The 19,298-nt window shown below is 42.0% G+C and overlaps 1 protein-coding gene across 16 annotated transcripts in view; it reads right to left on the bottom strand.

Annotated features, from left to right (window-relative positions):
- Positions 1 to 19,298, bottom strand: part of Rxrg (retinoid X receptor gamma) — a 181,924-nt gene that overhangs the window by 39,296 nt on the left and 123,330 nt on the right. For 6 of the 16 annotated variants that reach the window (XM_090340556.1, XM_090340554.1, XM_090340557.1 and 3 more), the window contains 5 exons: positions 18,171 to 18,236; positions 13,988 to 14,205; positions 13,695 to 13,769; positions 12,794 to 12,940; positions 8,132 to 8,369 (listed from right to left, as the gene is read on the bottom strand). The gene's annotated coding sequence lies outside the window, so the exon portion shown is untranslated. The remainder of the gene's footprint in view (positions 1 to 8,131; positions 8,370 to 12,793; positions 12,941 to 13,694; positions 13,770 to 13,987; positions 14,206 to 18,170; positions 18,237 to 19,298) is intronic. The other 10 variants (XM_090340565.1, XM_090340563.1, XM_090340564.1 and 7 more) reach the window with 4 other exon arrangements.

Below are 19,298 nucleotides of genomic sequence, written 5' to 3'. Positions count from 1 at the left end.
TCACAACTTGGGTCACATTTTCCCCAGGTGCTTCCGGCTCTTCCAGTCAGTAGACATACCTCCAAGTGTTCAAGTCTAATCACATCCCCTCCTGCTCCTAATAATGTCACTACAGTGTACATAGGTCCTCTCACAGTGGAGAAAGGGTTTGGGTGGACTGGCATGCATGCTCTGGTATGGTCCAAACTTTTCCACCAGAAGTGTGGGCAGGGTGATCTGTGGGCTGTTAGTGCATGCCTCAAGGCCAATGTCATGGAGGGAGCTCTGAGGAGCGACAGGAAGCATGGCAGGCTTTCTCTTTATATGGCATAGGACATAAATGGCCCAACCAGGTAAGTTAAATCAGCCTCTGTAGAAGAAAACCCACATTCGAAGGCTAGGAAAATCTACAATTAAAAAGAAAACTAAATTAAAAATAAGAAGCCAGAGGTAGGAGTATAGTGAGGATGACAGAGGAAGAGGCTGAAATGTGAGCTAGAGAAAAAGTTCAGAAAAGAGGAAAAGTCCAGGTCTTTGCTGCGGGGCCTTGGAGGTGGGTGTATAATCCTAGGTGTGCAAAACCCTGGAGAGGGGAGAGGGGTCAAAATCCTGGGGAACTCTTTTGTTCGCCCGTCCTGGGGCTTGAATTCAGGGCTTGGGCACTGTCCTTGGACACTTTTTGCACAAGGCCAAAGCTCTGCCACTTGAGCCACAGTGCCACTTCAGGCTTTTTCTGTGTATGTGGTAGGGAGGAACCAAACTCAGGTTTTGTGCATACTAGGCTAGCACTTACCATTAGGCCAAACTCCCCGCCTGGGAACTCTTGATATTTGGGTCTACTGTATAGTTTCTCTGACAAGATGCTGATCAGCCAGAATTTGAACACATAGCTCTCTGCTATCCCATCTCATCTCAAGAGACTGCTTGCCATGATAAGGTTTATTATGGAGCTGAAACCTTGCATACACTCTGATGTTAATTCACATAGAACAAACAAAAACCTTCCTTTCCTCTGTGTTCCCTTTCATATGCATTCTCAAGCAATTGGGGTCTACATGCAGGTCTGCCTCTATTCTTTTTTTTAATTTTTACTTATTTATTTATTTATTTTTGCCAGTCCTGGGCTTGAGCTCAGGGCCTGAGCACTGTCCTTGGGCTTTCTCAAGGCTTAGAGCTCTACCACTTGAGCCTCAGCGCCACTTTTGGCTTTTTTGTATATATGTGGTACCGAGAAATCGAACCTGGGTCTTCATGCATGCTAGGCAAGCACTCTACCACTAGGCCAAACTCCCGGCCCCTGCCTCTATTCTTATAAAAATAAAATCCTTGGAGATTCACTCATCATTCTTGATCTTTTGGGAACGTGTTTCTGTTGCTTAGTAGATCTTTTATGTTACCCTCATTTCATGACTTCTGAAAACATAAGGAACCACATATTTCCTATCTTAGCCAATTTGCTGATTAAAAAAATGGCCTTTTTTACATCAAGCAAAGATAACATGTTTAACACACCTCCAGAAAATCCATTCATTCATTAGTGCCTTCATGCTTTTCAACCGTAGTCAAATGGCCTGGATGGATTACAGAGAAAGTACTAAGTCCAAAACCAACCTTGCTGGCTGTAAATCCTGGATCCATGGCTTACAGCTGGGTGATATCTGAAAATTATTGAACCTTCCTGGGCTATGGTTATTTTGCAGGGTGTCTATGTAAGTAAGTTAGAATATGCCAGCTGCCTAGCAAATGCTCAACACATGTGAACTAATTGGTTGATGGTGGTAGTGGTGGTGGTGATGATGATGATATAGATGATGGCAATACTGATAATAATGATGGCAAAGATGATGATGGCTATGATGATCATGGTGATGATGGTGATAGGGATAACAGTTGTATGCCAAAGATGATAATGATGATGATGATAACGATGATAATGATGATAGTGATGATGATGATGATGATGATGATGGTGATGATGATGATGGTGATGATAATGGTGATGGTGATGATGACAATGATGGTGATGATGATGATGATAATGATGATGATAACGATGATGATGATGATGGTGGTGGTGATGATGATGATGATAGTGATGATGATGATAATGGTGATGATGACGACGACGATGATGATGATGATGATGATGATGGCAACAGTGCTAAAAGCTTATGTGAATTACATAAGCTTTTCATTTTCTTTTCTCATTTGTCAAATGGTGGGCAAGCTGAGTTCCTATATCCTCTCCAGTTTTAAAAGTGAATGTAGCCAGGCACGGTGGCTACTCAAGAGGCTGAGATCTAAGGATCAAGGTTCAAAGCCATCCTGGGCACTAAAGTCTGTGAGACTCTTATCTCCAGTTAATCACTAGAAAACCAGAAGTGGCCCGGTGGCTCAAGCAGTAGGGCGCTAACCTTGAGCTGAAGAGCTCAGGGACAGCACTCAGGCCCAGAGTTCAAGCCCCATGACACCCCCCTCAAAATGTGAATGCAGACCTGTCCACCCCCTATTCGTTCACAGTCCATTCTCTCCACAATAATACATGAGCATGTGTCTTGTTGAAGTAAGTTTCTTATCTCATGCCAGAGCAGGAAACCAGCTATTCTAACTAGTATTTTGATAAACTGTGCCTACAAGGCTTCCAAGTACTCAAGTGCTCAGAACACATGCTTTAAAATGCCCACTCTATGGGGGTGGGGGAAGGAAAATGGGGACCAAGGCATGAGAAAGGGTATCAATGTATGTGAAATAATGCACCTTCTATCTGGTGAATATAATGTAACCCTTCTATTAATTACAATAAAAATATATGAAAAAAAAAAACTAAAAAAATGCCCACTCTAGGCCCTCACGCAAGGTCACTGTGAAGATGATCTGTTGGTAGTGTGTGGTGATACTCGGCATCTTCCTCTTTCATGTTGTTTACTTCTTTCCTCATAGAGGCATGCAAAGTTTTTAACCCAGCATGGAAAGGTCTCACCACCATGTATGTCTCAGCCTAATTTTGAGGTCTATGAGAAGAAGGGCAGGCTAGGCTAGAACCATGGGACACAGGTACTTGTAAAAGTCTGCAGGAAACACCCTGGGATATAAATTTCATTTGTTTGGTGGTTTATTTGGTTTTATCTGAGATAAGTTAAATCGAAATTGGCCTTCTGCCTTAGCCTCCTGAGTGTTGGTATTATGGATCTATGCTACCACACCTGGCTTGTTTTTGTTTTTCACACCATGAATTCTAAGAGTTGGGTACTTGCTTGTTTCTACACTATAAAAGTTTCATATTATTTCTTATATGAAACAATTTGAATGCAAATTGAAACACAGAAGTGAATGCAAAAAAAAAATTAAGACTTTCTTGGTTTTCTTTCTTCCATTTCTCTGATGGTTCCTGGTCTGTCTATTTCACCTACTGTAGGAGGACTGGGTGTTGTTTCCAGCTTGTGCTTTATCATTCCCACTCATTTAGCTTTCCCCATCTGTCAAAGTCTTACCTGTCACTCAAGTTGCAGCTCAGTCCTCACCGCTTATCTGCAGAGATCTCCTCCCATCCTAAATATCTAAAATGTGCTCTAGTCACACTTCACATGTGTGGCTTTGTTGAAGCCCCTGGGCTGTGGAGCCCAATGGCTACTGTCTGTCCTTGAAATAGGTCCTGCATACCTATTTCAAGAGCAGAGATTCTGTGTTTTGTGGGTACCCACCCCAAAATACTAATAGCTGTTTACTATACATTTCTGCACCATAATGCATGCCTTGCCTTCAGATTCCCAAAATAATACTCCAAAGAGCCCCTGCATATTTTCCTAATGGTACCTTCCATGCGATTTAACAACTCGTAGCCCATGAAAACTTTGCCCAAACTTAAATGGACATGCGGCCTTTTTCTGCAGTTTACTCTTTCTGCTTAGCACCAGTGTGTTCTGTCTAATACCATAACTGATGAACAACATTATTCCAACTGGCAACTATTTCTAACCTAAGCCCTTCCCAGACAATGCTGCAGCCATCAGCCATTCCAGTGTCTCCAGCTGTGGCTCGATTCTTATTAGGATGTCAAATAAAAGCTCACAAGCTCAGTGTTTGGAGCAGAAATTAGCTAATTCATCCATAAGAATTCTGGGCTTTTTAACAAGAATTCTTGTAAAGGTGAATGATCTAGTCTTCTTAAAGGATACATTCAGGACTTAGTAAAGAACTTGGAGCCATAAATTTGAAAGAATGAAAAGGGCATGAGTTTTCATTTCTAGGTTTGATAAGAACCTATACCCTGGTCATCAAACATACACATAGCTTTGCCTCTGGCATTGTTTTTATTTTGTTATGGTGATAAAAAATAAAATTTTGTATCAAACACAAGTGAAAAACTAAATTGTCTTTTTGACAACTGTTAATAAACACTAGAGAATTCAGGAGCAATATCTCCAAACTTATGCAGTGGGTTAATGTTTTTATATTTACTTTACCTATGTAACAATACATCAAGTTTCAATGTGTTTTCTCATATATTAATACAGGTTTTGGGGTTTTTTTGCCAGTCCTAGGCCATGAATTCAGGGCCTGAGCACTGTCCTTGGACTTTCTCAAGACTAGAGCTCTACCACTTGAGCCTTAGCACCACTTCTGGCTTTTTTCTATGTATGTGGTACCAAGGAATTGAACCCGGATCCTTGTGCACGCTAGGCAAGCACTCTACCACTAGGCTAAACTCCAGGCCCCAGTAATACAGGTTTTATGAGTTCACTTGTACAAATAAGGAATTTGTCATTGAGGACCAGAAGAAAATATTGATAAAGTGGATTTTGGCTGTGGTCTCACTGCTAGATAGCAACAAAAATTAGCATAAAACTCAGACCTCCAATGGGAGAGGAAAAAACTAATTGGAGGCTGGTTAAAATATATTATATACCTGTAGAAAAAGTCCTGATTTAAAAAAATCATATTAAGTGAAGTAAGCCAGACCCAAAGGAACATAGGCTCAATAGTTTCTCTCGTCTATAATAATTAGTACATGTCCAAAACTCTCCTAGCAGAGGATTACAATAGCTCAAACCCTAGATACATAAGGCCATATAGGATGAGGCCAAATTAATGGACCCCCAGGACATGGAAAGAAGAGCTTAATTATAAATGACTGTTACTCTTTTGTATTATGTTTTTCTCCCTTCTCTTGTGTTGCCCTTTGGTTAATCTCATATTGTTACTGTATCCCACTTTGTTACCTGGTATATTATATAGATGTTTACCTGTTCATCTGAAATAGGAGGGGGAAAATATGTTAGAAGTAATGCACCCTCTTTCTGGCGAATATAAATGTAACCTCTCTGTACATTGAAATAAAAAAATCTCAAAAAAAGAAAGAAAAAGTCCTAATAATGTAAAAGAGGGAGGGTACAAGTACGATGACATGTGCTTGTAAATTTCAGCTTCATTGGAGTCATAGGCATGATGACCACAATCCAAAGTCAACTGGGGATCAAAAATAAGACTGTCAAATAATCTACTAAAACAGAAAAGGCCCTGTCATGTGATATAAGTAATAGCATATTTGCTTACCAAGTGTGAGACCCTGCGATCAATCCAGTACCACCCAAAACAGACAAACAAAGCCAGGAGCCAGTGGCTCACACCTGTAATCCCAGCTACTCAGAAGGCTGAGCGCTGAGGTTCACAATCTGAAGCCAGCCAGAGCAGGAAAGCCCGTGAGACTCGTATCCCCCAACACTAAAAAATCAAAAACAAAATCAACAAAGTGGAGCTGTGGCTCAAGAGGTAGTCTTGAAGAGAATTTTTTATGTCACAAGTCTAACTCCTAGCCAACATGGCCTTCAGCAGACATGTCCCCTTTCCCACTAATGAAGTTTCCATTATATGTATCTTAGGAGAGGGAGTTTCTACATAGTGAATTTTCTCTTTGCTGTGACTCATTCATTCAGTCACTTACTGAACAGCCAGCACTTACTGGGAGTGTGTTATCTGTCAGTCCATGGAGGTGTGTCTGTGCAAAAGGGAAAGATGAATATTGTTCCTGACCTCACGGAGCTTATGCAGTTTCATGGATGGGTATTAATCAGCCACTGACCCATTTATATCATTGTAACCCATGATAAGTGCTATGAAGGAAAACCATTCAATGATGGTGAATGATGGTGGCAGGGCATGTGATTTAAACTGAAAGGTCAGTGCAGAATTCTTCAAGGCATCAGCAGTTACACTCAGATGTGAAGGAAAAGAACAAAGGCGGCAGGGGAGAAGGAGAGAGGTGCCATGCCAGGTCAAGGGAGCATTAGGTTTACCATGTGGGAGTAGAAGGTAAACTCTTGGCTTCTCGGTAAATGGGAGTAAAATCATTCCACAGTTCCCCTCACCTGGGATCCTGCAATGGACTTGCCAAATAACCTTTGGGCTGCAAACTGCTGCTCCCTTCCTGGTTTTGTCTTTCTGCCTCCTGCTAGCCAGACAGGTGGCTCTGTTTCCTTGTGGTGCTCCCAGTGACCCACCTTCACATGTGTTCACTCTACTCCCCGCCCCCAAGAGCCTTTCCTCTTCTCCGCTTTCTGTCCAAACACTACCTGGTGGGAAAGCCATTCCAATGAGAACTTTGTGTCCACCTCTCTTCCCTTCCACCAGACTACAATAGTCTGCTGCTGGCACAACTTCACTCTTCAGCATGAATGCATGTGAAAGGCCATCTTATTAGATGGCACACCTCAGATTAATGGAAATGAAGGGTCTTTTTAAAAATAAGTTTAAGTCATTGTTTCAACTCCCAGATCCTCAACAACAAATATAACATGTATAACAACAAATAGAACCCGTATGAAATATATGCTGAACGAATGCATGAATAAAGGTGGATAAAAGGTCATTGAGTATGGTGAGATCTCTTGATGTCAGCTCTAGGGTACTGAACATGAAGTCAGAGTGCCTGTTCTTTGGCTACAATAGTTTTCAACAGCTCATACTTCATTCTCCTGGAATTACAGACTCATCAGTGGATAGACTCCATCCTAGTGTCATTACAGTTGCATCAATATCGAGAACCAAGACCATCTGTGGACTAATACTAACTCTCTAAAGCAGAGTATTGACCAGCTTTAAATTAGAACTGTTTCAGCTATCATCAAAAGTGGAACCATTTCTATACAACCCGAATATGTTCACAGGCACAAATCATATCAACATGATATAATCCATTGGCTCTGTATCATAGCCAATTGGCCTAGTCACTAGTAAAACCAGTTGATTGAGTAGTTTGCCTTTAAGAAAATGGTTTGCAAACTCACCAGACAGTGGAAGCACTCCAAAAGCTTAAAAATTACTACTACCCATGTAATGACTACTACCCAGAAATGATTTGGTTAATGTTGCGTGAAGATCTGGGGTTTAGGACTGTTAAAAACTCCTGGTGACTCTACTTGCATTCAACTTTGGGAAATCACTGACAAGGAAAAAAGAGGGGCCAGGAATTTGGCCTAGTGGTAGAGTGCTTGCCCAGCATGCATGAAGACCCAGGTTCAATACCTCAATACCACATACATAGAAAAATCTGAAAGCAGTGCTGGGGCTCAAGTGGTAAGGTTCTAGCCTTGAGAAAACCCAAGGACAGTGCTCAGGCCCTAAGCTCAACCCCAGGACTGGGAAAAAAAGAAACAACAAAACAAACAAAAAAAATACCTCTTTGTAAGAGAATACTAAGAAGACCCATCAGCAGAAAAGGAAGAACAATTTCCCAGGATAATAGCTGGGAACCAATATGATCTGCCTTGTCTGTCTGCTAGGACACTGGCAGGGGCTCATGAATAAGAGAAGCTCTTGTTGATCAAAGATGAGGTTAGCCATAAACTTAGAACACACTGACTTAAAGTTTGCTGGCACTGCGTTACCATTATGGTATGCTCCCACCCCACCCATCCCCTCTGCTAACAAAATCTTACTCATTAAAGGACAATTCCTGTGTCAAAAATTCCCTTATGGGTGGTTAATACATTGATGTTCTCTCCTGTTGCAGAGCTATATAAAGTGTGACTTTAAAGATAACCTATAGCAATCCTTCCTGAAATAACACTGTCATGAAATCTCCAAGGTAGGATGAACAGTTGGATGCATTCTTTCTTCTCTGAAGTCCCAGACACTTGATGATCCCCAAACTTACCCTGTCATAAACAACCCAACCGCAGCTGCACAGCACATGGCAGATCTCAGGAGACAGAACAACTGCGATCATGCTGCAAGCAGAATGGAGCTGAAACCAGGGGAAAACATCTGTTTCCCTCTGGAGAGGAGCTGGCAGTGCAAATATGGGGCATTCTAATCCAGAATGGGTCCAGATCCAAGGAGTTCCAGCCAAAGATGTGATGTCATATTAGAGTTCAGGGAAGTTTGTGCAAGCCCTGAAAAGGAAAAAGAAATTCTGAAGTGCAGCTGTATGTCGAAGACAAAGCCACTACCCCCAGATTGGACTTTATTGAATTGCTTCATGCTGGCTATTGGCTATATGTAGCTCCACACACTCAGGTGTAGACTGGGAAGCTGCAACCCAATAACCCACAAGCAAAGCAGTCTATTTTCAGATCCTACTTACTCTTGGGGAAGAGGCTCTAAATATACCATCTAGAGACGGCAGGAGGCAGATTATCATTGCTGGCAACTGAGAGCAGGGTGGGGCAGACAGAGATGTCAGAAGCTCCACTGTTAACCTCAGTACAACCCAAAAACATCTTACCATTTGTACAGCTATATTTAATAAAGGAAAATATCCATTGTATCTGACTTGGTTTCCATTTAAGAGGTCCTGGGAATAAACCAAGTCGCTCCTCTGAAGATCCACTGAGAAAAATCTTGTACACATCACCAAGTAAGACTTGGAGGAAACTCGCTTTAACATATAGAAGAAGGTCGTGTAATTAATATAAACAATAGTACACGTGTAAAACATGATGTTTAGCACATTCATAAATTGACATGAAATAGCATAGAAAGCAAAATCCAAGAAGGCTGTAGTTGAATAGGATTTGCCATAATGATTTGTCTGAATCAGGAAAACCCTTTTGGGTTAGTGTATAACTGAGACATAGATTTTTTTTTTACTGACAAAATCCCAATACTCTATCAACCTATACATCTCTAGGCATCTAATCCCAAAAAGGCCAGAAAGCATTTGGTTTTACAAGGAGTTGGAAAGTTGTCTTAAACTACCAGCATTCCAATAATTTTTATGCTACTGGTAGCATAAAAGAGGGAAAAATAGCTATAGGAAGAGAAATGGTTGACTGAGGCAATCAGAGGAAGGGCTTCAAATCAGAAACACCAGAGACTGATAGAACCCTTTCTGTAGTGTATTGGATTGGTCTTAGAAGGATTAAATTAAGTTTGACAGGCACCAACCACAAGGCATTGAAGAAACACAATACCATCCATGAGAGATGGAAGAAAATGGGAGCTGAGACATTCCTCCTACCATCTCTATCAGGCCCGTCTGGGAGGCTTTTTAAGCACTCATGCCACAACTCTGACTCAGACTCTTGGGAACTGGAGGGTACCTGGACATGAGCATTTCTAACAAGGATCACAGGTGGTTCCTGCAGGCATCAGATGTGAGAAACATGCTATAGAGACTGGTATTCACAGAAGATCAAGTCTCAGTTGTGGATGCCATTATCAGCATGAGATGTTTCATGGTTCCCTTGTAAGGTTGGCATTAATGCCATTTTAGTGCAGCTCCCTACAGTTGCTTAAGTAGTAGAGTCAAGATTAAGTTAGAAAACAACTCTTTTTTTCCCCCAATACTGGAGAGTGAATTTAGGGCCTCTCACAAGACTGATGACTTGTGTTGTACTCCTTGAAACACATCCAGCCCCTCTTTGCCCTGGTTGCTTTTGAAGTTAGTTCTTATTTTGTGTCTCAATTAGCCTGAAATGTGATCCTCCAACTCATGTTTTCTCTGTAGCTAGGATAACAGGCATGTACCACCAAACTCAGTCACTCAGAGAGAGTTTTGAGTGCTTTTATGTCTGGGCTGGCCTTGAACCACAATCTGCCAGTTGTAAGTAGCTAGGATCATAGGCTTGAGCCACCATGGTTACCAAGCAAAATCAATTCTTTTGACTCCAAATTTTGTGCTCTCGCAACTGCACTTCATCTTGGACATGAAATCTTGAACTGTGTGTACCCTCATGCCTGGTGAGCAGGAGGGGCCATGGACAGATGAAGGATCTGGAAAATGAGTTTTGTATGAGGGTAAGACTTGGATTTAGTTTGGAGAAAGTAGGCGAAGAGGCACAACTGATGAGAGTAGTCCCAGAAGAGCTCTAGGTAAGTGAGACAGAGACCTTGCAGGGTTAGCAAGAATGAGGGGGAAGATCCCAAAACTACTCCTGATGAGTGGCATGCAGGGAGGAAGGCTTTTCTGGATGCCTATGACTTCACCCATGAACAGCTGGTAAGGATGCTATGCTATTTCTGAAATGGCCCCAAACATCAGTAACTGTCATGGTGGAATGGCAGATATATCATCAGGCTGGTATTTAGGGACCAATTATTTAGGGACCGGAGCCTTTCTGACGCCAAATTAAAGCCTCTGTGTGAGGGTGATGTTGCCCTTCCATGCTCTCCGATGAGAGCCCACACATCCCTACACTGATGCTTTTTGTGTGTGCGCCAGTCCTAGAGCTTGAGGTCAGAGCCAGAGCACTGTCTTTGGGTTTTCTCATAGTTAGAGCTCTGCCACTTGGGCCACAGCACCACGTCCAGCTTCTCCTATGTATGTGGTACTGAGGAATCAAATCCAGGTCTTTGTGCATACTAGGCAAGCACTCTTCCTCTAAGCCAAACTCCTGGCCCACTGATGCTTTTAATGTAGGTCCTCAGCAGGCTTCAGTCTGCCAACTCTAGCAGAACTATGAAAGCAGAGATGCAGGGGAGTGGCCACAGAGAGGACCTCCCCTTGACACCTGCCAGATGTAAAATGCCTCTATGGACTTCAGGCTTCTGAAAGCAATAGCAACAGAGAGGAAGAACTCAATTCATTCAACGTGTCATTCTTCAGTGTCCATTGATCCTTCCCAGGTTTGTGAGGGACAAGATATGCCCTCTTCATTCTTGAGGGAGGGATCTCTCATGCCTTGTTAAAAGCAGTAGTGATGAATGATAAAAAACGACCCACCTCTTTTCCATTGGAAGATGAGCAGAGGATTGTTTTTAAACCTCCATTTATTGTTCAGTGTGCTACTGGCAGATCAGGAGGATGCTTGGAACTGAGGGCCAGCAATGGAGAAGTGACTTCTGCCTTGCCCTTTCCTCTCTGGCCCATGCTGTGTGCTCTGACATGTTAGTCCCCAGAATGCATGCTCGTGGTACAACTCATTATCATTTGCATCTGACTTTTAATGGCTACCCTTTGTCCACAATGACATCTTTCTGGATGGCATCTCACCTCTCTTACACCCTTGACCCTTTTTGACCGAGAACATTCAAGCCTCCAGAAAAATCTCCCAGCAGACTTCTTCCTAAGAACACAGTGTACGGTGCTCAGTTCCTACTTGAGCTCCATCTGCTTCCCCTTTCTGGAAAACCCTCTTCTTTTTTTTTTTTTTTTTTGCCAGTCCTGGCTTGAGCTCAGGGCCTGAGCACTGTCCTTGGACTTTCTCAAGGCCAGAGCTCTACCACTTGAGCCTCAGCACCATTTCTGACTTTTTTCTATGTATGTGGTACCGAGGAATCAAACCTGGGTTTTTGTGCATGCTAGGCAAGCACTCTACCCCTAGGCCAAACTCCTGGCCCTGGAAAACCCTCTTCTTTACTACCTTTTCCCCTGTCAGCAGAATCTCAGGCTTGTTTTCTGGACATCCTAATGGCCACTTCTTCCTGACCCTCCCCAATTAGGTGGTCTCCATTTCAGTCTTGCTCTCCTCCCTTTATCGTGTGTGTGTGTGTGTGTGTGTGTGTGTGTGTGTGTGTGTGTGTGTTTCTCTGTCTCTCCTGCTCTTGAAACTCCTCTTTTACTCCATCTCTCAGCATTGTGTACCTCTGCTCTAAATCTGTAACTAAGGTGTGTGACTTGGCATACCCACAAACTACATTATTTAACAGACTGATACTAAAACCTGTTCCTCACACCCTTTGCTTTCACCTTTCTAATCGGTGCTTCTTAGCTGCCACACCAGGCATTTGACCTAACTTTAACACATCAGGTAGCTCAGTTCCCTTCTGAGGGGCAGAAGCATGTCACCATTCCTCTGTGGATCTGAGTCTCTTTCTTAGCATTTACCACCTCAGCTTCTCACCTGGCCAAGTTGGATACTCAGCTTTTATACTTATTCTACGTCTATTCTTCATCCCCAGCACATATCACAACAAAACATAACTAAATCATTGCCCATGGGTCTCCCTCCTCAGAGAGAAAGCTTCTTAGGAGCATTATCTTCATCAGTGACTCTCCCATATCTGGAACAGTATACTGAATGAATAGCATCTGCCACACTCTGTGCTGGACGATAGCTTTGTGTGCTCAGAACATGCCTTAACTACCCCTCACTGTCTAAGAATGTAGGCCAGTCTGTGTCCTCCCCTCAATCCTTTTAGCAATGCCTTGTTCATTATAGGTGCTCAAAAAATGTCGAATCTATTTATCTACTGAAATGTAAATTGAAAACCAGTGGTGATGAGACGGTCCAGAATATTTGATTCCAAAGGAGACATGTTTGGCCCAACAGATCAATAAGCAGTTATTGAACACCCATTCTGCAAGAAGCACCGATTCTTTCTGTGACTATCTATGTACCTATTCAAATGCTTGATTTTGTACCTTCCTACCCACCTGTTTGTCTAGGAAGAGAGAAGTGGTTGTAGGGACAGTGTTGGGGCTGGTTTTCAATTTTGGCTTTGCTCCTGAATATATGTATGCCCCTGAGCAGTCAAAGCCCTCTGAAGTTTCCAGACTGTTAATTCTCACAGTTTCTTCACCCTTTCAAAGTAAGCACAAAATCCTGAGTTCACAAGAATATTGTGAAGATTGAAAGTAGGGCTGTATCTGAAAGACTTTTGTAAAATGTGAAGTATAATAACATGTATAATTATTATGAGTGCATGATGAAAGGAAAAGAAATGGAATAAAATGACTAAAGAGTTTCAGTCACTCAGCACTGAGATGCAAGGTAGGAGCTGGACATGAGACCCAGATTCTCTGGATCTCTCTGTCCTGACTGCCCTGACAAATCCCTAAGCCTCCAAGACACAGCATCATCATCTTGTCAAAGGGGCTCCAAGCGCCTGGTTTCCTGGGAGGAGCAGGCTTCATAATAAAGACATCGTCTTAATAATGAGAAGTACCCGGGTGCTATGGTAACGGGCATTACACCATCTAGAGAAGAGGAGTAGCTTTTGATAAGAATAGGGAGCCTGCACATGGGAAAGGAGGGCGGGGCTGCACACAGGATGAGGGTGGGAGGGAGTACAAATGTGGACAGACGGTGTAAGTACCCTAGGAAATGAACAAACAGTATTGTTGGTCCCCCTCCCCTCTCATGGTGATCTCTCCTGTCTGGGCACTACCAGCTGGGGAGTATATTAAGCATCTCTAGGCTTTCAGGTACTGTTACTTTAAAAAAACAAACAAACAAACAGGAGACCATGCAAAACCTATATAAAATTAGGTGGTGGTTTTTACCCCCCCCCCAAAAAAAAATAGAAACACAAGTTGTGATTTAAAAAAATATTACCCCAAGTTCTTCTTTTACAAGTTCTTTTAACTCAGTTTGATGTGGCCTCTTGGTTGAAGGTGTTCTCCATGAGACCTGCAAATGTGGAGAACCAGAATGTTTATGCATTGTGACTAGAAGGTTAATGCCAATGCCACTTCCATTCTCTTGTTAAAATACTACCTATGCTTTTGATGACAGGCCACATCTCTTAGAAGCTACCAGCGCACTGGCAAGCGCATCAGTACAGCAAAGGAAAGAGATTCATGCTGGCTGCCTCCATCCACATCCCAGACACTGGCCTTGCCACTCACCCACATCAACTTTTGCCAGAAGAATTGATAGGTTGCCTTCTGGGCCCAGCTTGGCAAGACCAGCTGCAAGAGTTTTCTTAAAGAGCAGCACATCTGTTCACAGGCATTTTAAATGATTCTGTTATTAAGAAGAGTTTCCTCATGTGGACCTCAAGTGTCCTCGTTAACCTTTGCTTCTCTTTCCACTTCCTGCTGTTTCCTCCATAATAACGGAGAGTCTGGGCCAATCACAATAATGAACGGAGTTTAGAGCCTTCCTGGTTTTGGCTAGCGTTTCTTTGGTAAAATAAGCAAATAATATTTTAGTGTGGCTGTTTTTATGTGCTTATTGAATGACATCGATGTTATTACTGCCAGGGCTAAAGGAGGTAAGTATTAAAAAGAGAAAAAAAAAAGCCATTTGGAAAGTGACAACGCTTCCTGGCTTCTAGGGTATAGAGCCCGCTACAAAATAAAACCAGGGGTGACTATGAATTTATATACATATATGTGCATTGTTTGTATGAAGAAGGGAAGAAAGAAAGAGAGAGAGAGAGAGACAGACAGACAGACAGACAGACAGATAGACAGACAGACAGAAGAGTGGGGCTTGAACTCAAGGCCTTGCAACCTTGCTTAGCTATTTTACTCAAGGTGTGTGCTATACCATTTGAGCCACACCTCCACTTCCCAAAGGGGTTTCATTATGATGATAAATATTCTTTATGCCTTTTTTTTTAATGAGCGAGAATCTTCCTCCATTAACCTAAGATCATTTGTACCTGCTAGAAAAAGGAAAACTGTCTATGATTCCTTTCAACTGTCTATGATTTCCATTTTATATGAATTTAAAGTACAATTAAAAGTAAATTTTTTTTTTAAAGAAAAAAACTCTGGTCCTAGGCATTATCTCGGCAAGTGCTCTACCACTTGAGCCACAGCTCCACTTCCTGGATAGCTACTCTTTTCTGTCTCACACCTAACAACTCAGCTGACTCCTGATCTTCCTGGCAAGTCTATCTTTCTTCCAGGTATCTCTATCTCCAAATGGCCTTTCTACCTACCATCCTGTCCATGCCATAGATCCACGAGATGTAACAAGACACTACTTTCCCCTTGCTCTTACATCTCTGCCCTCTACTCTCTTACTTTTGTCCATCGAGTGAGCTCACCATGTCAAGCATCCTCTCTTACTCAGACTTCTGTAAAATGTTCCTTACTTCTTTCTCACATCCATTTCATTACTCACAAAATAACCAAGGATGTTTTTATAAGACATAAATTTGAACTTATTACTTCCAGGCCTAGAATCCTTTAATGCCTCACCATTGCACTTGAACAGCAATCTCACTTACCATAACTGGAGCTCAGGATCCTCTACAATCTGTCCTGTGGCTACTTTTTTTACCCTAAATGTATGCATTATTCTCCCTTGGTCACTGTGCGTATAGCTACACGTCTTTCAGTGCCTACAACATATGTTCTTTCCTGCCTCAGGACCTTTAAATGTACTATATTTTCTCTCTTTGGAAGGCTCTTATATCCATCATGCCAGGAAATTCCAACCTACCTTTCAAGTCCCAGCATAAAATAAATCTCACCTCAGAAATGCTAGTCTACATTAGATCTTGAAACCATGCTCCTAAATGTATTTCTTGTTAATATTTTTCATAATTATTATCAACTTTTTATATTGAATAGCTCAGAAAGAATATGATGTTTGCATTCTTAGGATTATAGGTACCATGCATTCAGCATTATAGGAGCTTAGTTGGTTTTCATCTAGGGAAGAGCTCTGGGAAGGAAATAGGCTCAACACCAACAAAGAACATTTTGTGCTGACTTCAGAAGTTAACCAATTGCTCTTTCATTCAACAAATATGAACAGACCTCCAAGGATGCATGAGAAAAATCAACATTACACAAAAGAATCTACATGAATAAAGCACTAATCCAAGAGAAAATAAAACAGGTCTTTTAAAATAATTCTAATTGGTATGCTCAGAGAGATTCAAAGAGACATTACAACCATAAAAATGAAACTATTGCTATAACAATAAAACACTCCAACATCAAGTAAGAGTTATTGCAAATTAAAGACATAATTTCAAAATGAAAAGGTTGATAGAACAACTGGAAGACAAAAGTTAAAGAAATCCTCCAGACTCATAGATCTAAGGGACGTAAAACAACAGAGAAAAGTTAAATGACATAAAGAAACAATCCAGTAGGTCTACTATCCATTTAATGAGTGTTCCAGAAAGTGAGTATAGAGACAATTGAAATGAGAAAATAATGAAAGGGGAGGGAAGAAGAAGATAAATGCTTACAGCTTACAAAAAATAGAAACCAGGGCCAGGAGTTTGGCCTAGTGGTAGAGTGCTTGCCTGGCATGCACAAGGACCTGGGTTCGATTTCTCGGTACCACATACATAGGGGGAAAAAAAAAGCTGGAAGTGGTGTTGTGGCTCAAGTGGTGGAGCCCTAGCCTTGAGAAAGTCTAAGGACAGTGCTGAGGCTCTGAGTTCAAGCCCCAGGACTGGCAAAAAAAATCCTACAAACCAGACCTGGCACCAGTTACTCATGCCTGTAATCCTAGCTACTCAAGAGGCTGAGATCATGGTTGGGAGTGTGCCCTAGTGGTAGCATGTTCACCTAGTATGCATGAAGCCCTGGGTTTGATTCCCCAGAACCACATACACAAAAAAAACCCAGAAGTAGCACTGTGGCTCAAGTGGCAGAGTGCTAGCCTTGAGAAAAAGTGTCCAAGGACAATGCCCAGGCCCTGAGTTCAAGCCCCAGGACTGGCAAAAAAAGAGGCTGAGATCTGAGGATCATGATTCAAAACAAGCGTGGGCAAGAAAGCCTGTGAGACTCTTATCTTCAGTTAACCACCAAAGTGCTAGAGGTGAAGCTATGGCTCAAGTGCTAGAGCACTAACCTTGAGGGAACATGCTAAGAGACAGTACTCAGGCCTTGACTTCAATCCCCAGTCTCAACACACTCACAAAGAAAAGGTTCAACCATAAATACATCCCAATTAAAATTGAAAAACACCAAGGGTAAGAAAAGAGCTGGTTATCCACAAAGCAATCAGTATCACACTAAAAGAAAAACCATATGGTAGAAAGAATTCAAAGCTCAGAGGAAAAAAATATCAACCAGAATTCTAGACAAGTCAACTAAAGGGTGGGTTAAGGGGTGGGTACAGGAAATTTCACACTTGCCCAAGCCCCAGAAAGTTAACTTCCTTGTGGATCCTTCTATAAAGGTCACTTGCAAGCATCCTCTAGTTAAGTGAAACAAACAAGGAATCCCAACAGAATGGGAGTAACCTCTAAGTGAAATCCTAGAGTTCCATGAGTATCTGGACTGTGACCAGGTAATTCAGAGGAAGACAAAATGTTCAGGGTCAAGGAAAGTTCCTTTAACAAGCCACTACTGGGTGCTCTTACAACTAAGTTGAAAGAGTAGTGTTGCATTGTAAAAAAGAAAGGTAGTTTGAAATACCAAGAAAAGTGAACAGAATAGTAAAAGGAAGCTACAGCTCCACTCTGCAAACGCAGAAATGGATCTTGATTCTGAGCATGAATAGAACATTTGAAAACAGAATCTGTTTGGCAGTACTGCATAGGGCATCAACCTCAGAATGGAATAGACCGAGCAACAGAATACTACATTTTTTCCAGAGATCTAATCACATGTCCTGGTCTGAAGAGAGTGAAAAATGAAATCAGCTGAGTGATGATGGCTCACACCTGTAATCCCGGCTGCTCAAAAGGGTGAGATCTGAGGATCAGGGTTCAAAGTCAGCCGGGGCAGGAAAGTCTGTGGGATTATTATATCTAACTAACCACCCAAAGAAAGTCAACTGTCACTCAAGTGGTAGAGGGCTAGCCTTGAGGAATAAAATAAAGATAAAAATGAGTTCTGCCCAGGCCCAAGAAAGTATAATCCATAACATAAATCCTCACTAGTTTTCAATTTAAAAAATCAACATATAAACAGAGCATTAGATAGTAAATACAGAACAGAATGTAATCATTATCAACCTAAACAATGTAAAAGTGGTAGAAAGGCTGGCAGTCACTAGAAGGTGAGTACTTTATTTTATAGTGCAGCAGTGCTGTCTGAAGTTGAGGTGATAAGGAAGCTCATCTTTCAAAACCCTAAGTTAAAAACAATTTATTTGATTTGAAATTACCTGGCTTAGAAGTGGTGGTATAACTCGGTGATCACAGCAGGTGCTTGGCATGTGTGAGACTCTGGCCTTAAAACAAAGCACCAATAACATCAATCAGTCCATAGAAGAATGAGTGGTAGAAAAAAATAAAGCAAAATTAGGAGGCTACTTATATAACTGAGTTACATTCTCCCTGTAGTGAAAAATCAATAAAGACTGTTTCAAGTGAAAAAAACCCAACCAAGGGAGAAAAAAAAGGAAGTTCAGGCTTGGAAATAACAACCATAAGACCTAGAAACAGAAGTGGGAGAAGAAAGTAGAGAAGGATATTTTTACTCTTCCTCAGCCCTTTGTTTGATATGGCTGGAGGATGTACTAGTGTAGGAAGGCATTTGCTCTACTTCATTACATTTACAAATAAAGCTCGGAGCAAAGAACTTCTGGCTACAGAGTAGAGGATCTCCACAGAGCTCTAAGAGGCATCCTGCAGCGGCTCTTCGAGGTCCCCCCAGATGAATGTGCTCTGGAAGCATCATCCTTCTTGTGTTCAAAGTACAATCATAAGAATGGTCGATGTGGGCTGGGAGCTTGGCCTAGTGGTACAGTGCTTGCCTAGCATGCATGAAGGCCTTGGTTCGATTCCTCAGTACCATATATGGAGAAAAGCCAGAAGTGGTGCTGTGGCTCAAGTGGTAGAGCTCTAACTACCCTTGAGAAAGCCCAAGGACAGTGCTCAGGCACTGAGTTTAAGCCCCAGGACCGAGAATAGTCAGCGTTATAGTAGAAGGTCTAAAGTGTTTCCGTTGGCTGCAGACTCTAAAGAGGTCAATCATGGAAAGTGTCTACACCAGAGACTGGGCTGTCGTGGGCTGGATGAAGGTTGTACGACTGAATTGTCCAAATCATAGATTCTGCAAACGATCCTGATTGGATTGTCAGTATCTGTGTGACCTCAGAAAAGCGAGAAAAAAAATCTGTACTCATTTTCTAGGAGTTCTGTGGTTTATTTGCCTTGAGACAGAACAAAGCGCTAAATGAGATTTCACCACGGCTGTGACTATAAGGAGTTGCATACAACCACTTAAGGGGAAGTCTAAGGATAAAAAGAAATGTGCTAGATATTCCGCTAGGTGTGTGCCTTTCTCCTCT

Source organism: Megascapheus bottae, chromosome 10 (assembly GCF_031878675.1).
Source record: "Megascapheus bottae isolate mThoBot1 chromosome 10, mThoBot2.hap1, whole genome shotgun sequence".
NCBI lineage: Eukaryota > Metazoa > Chordata > Mammalia > Rodentia > Geomyidae > Megascapheus > Megascapheus bottae.
The sequence above is the reverse complement of the archived record's forward strand: the minus strand, read 5'-3'. Positions and strand labels throughout refer to the sequence as shown.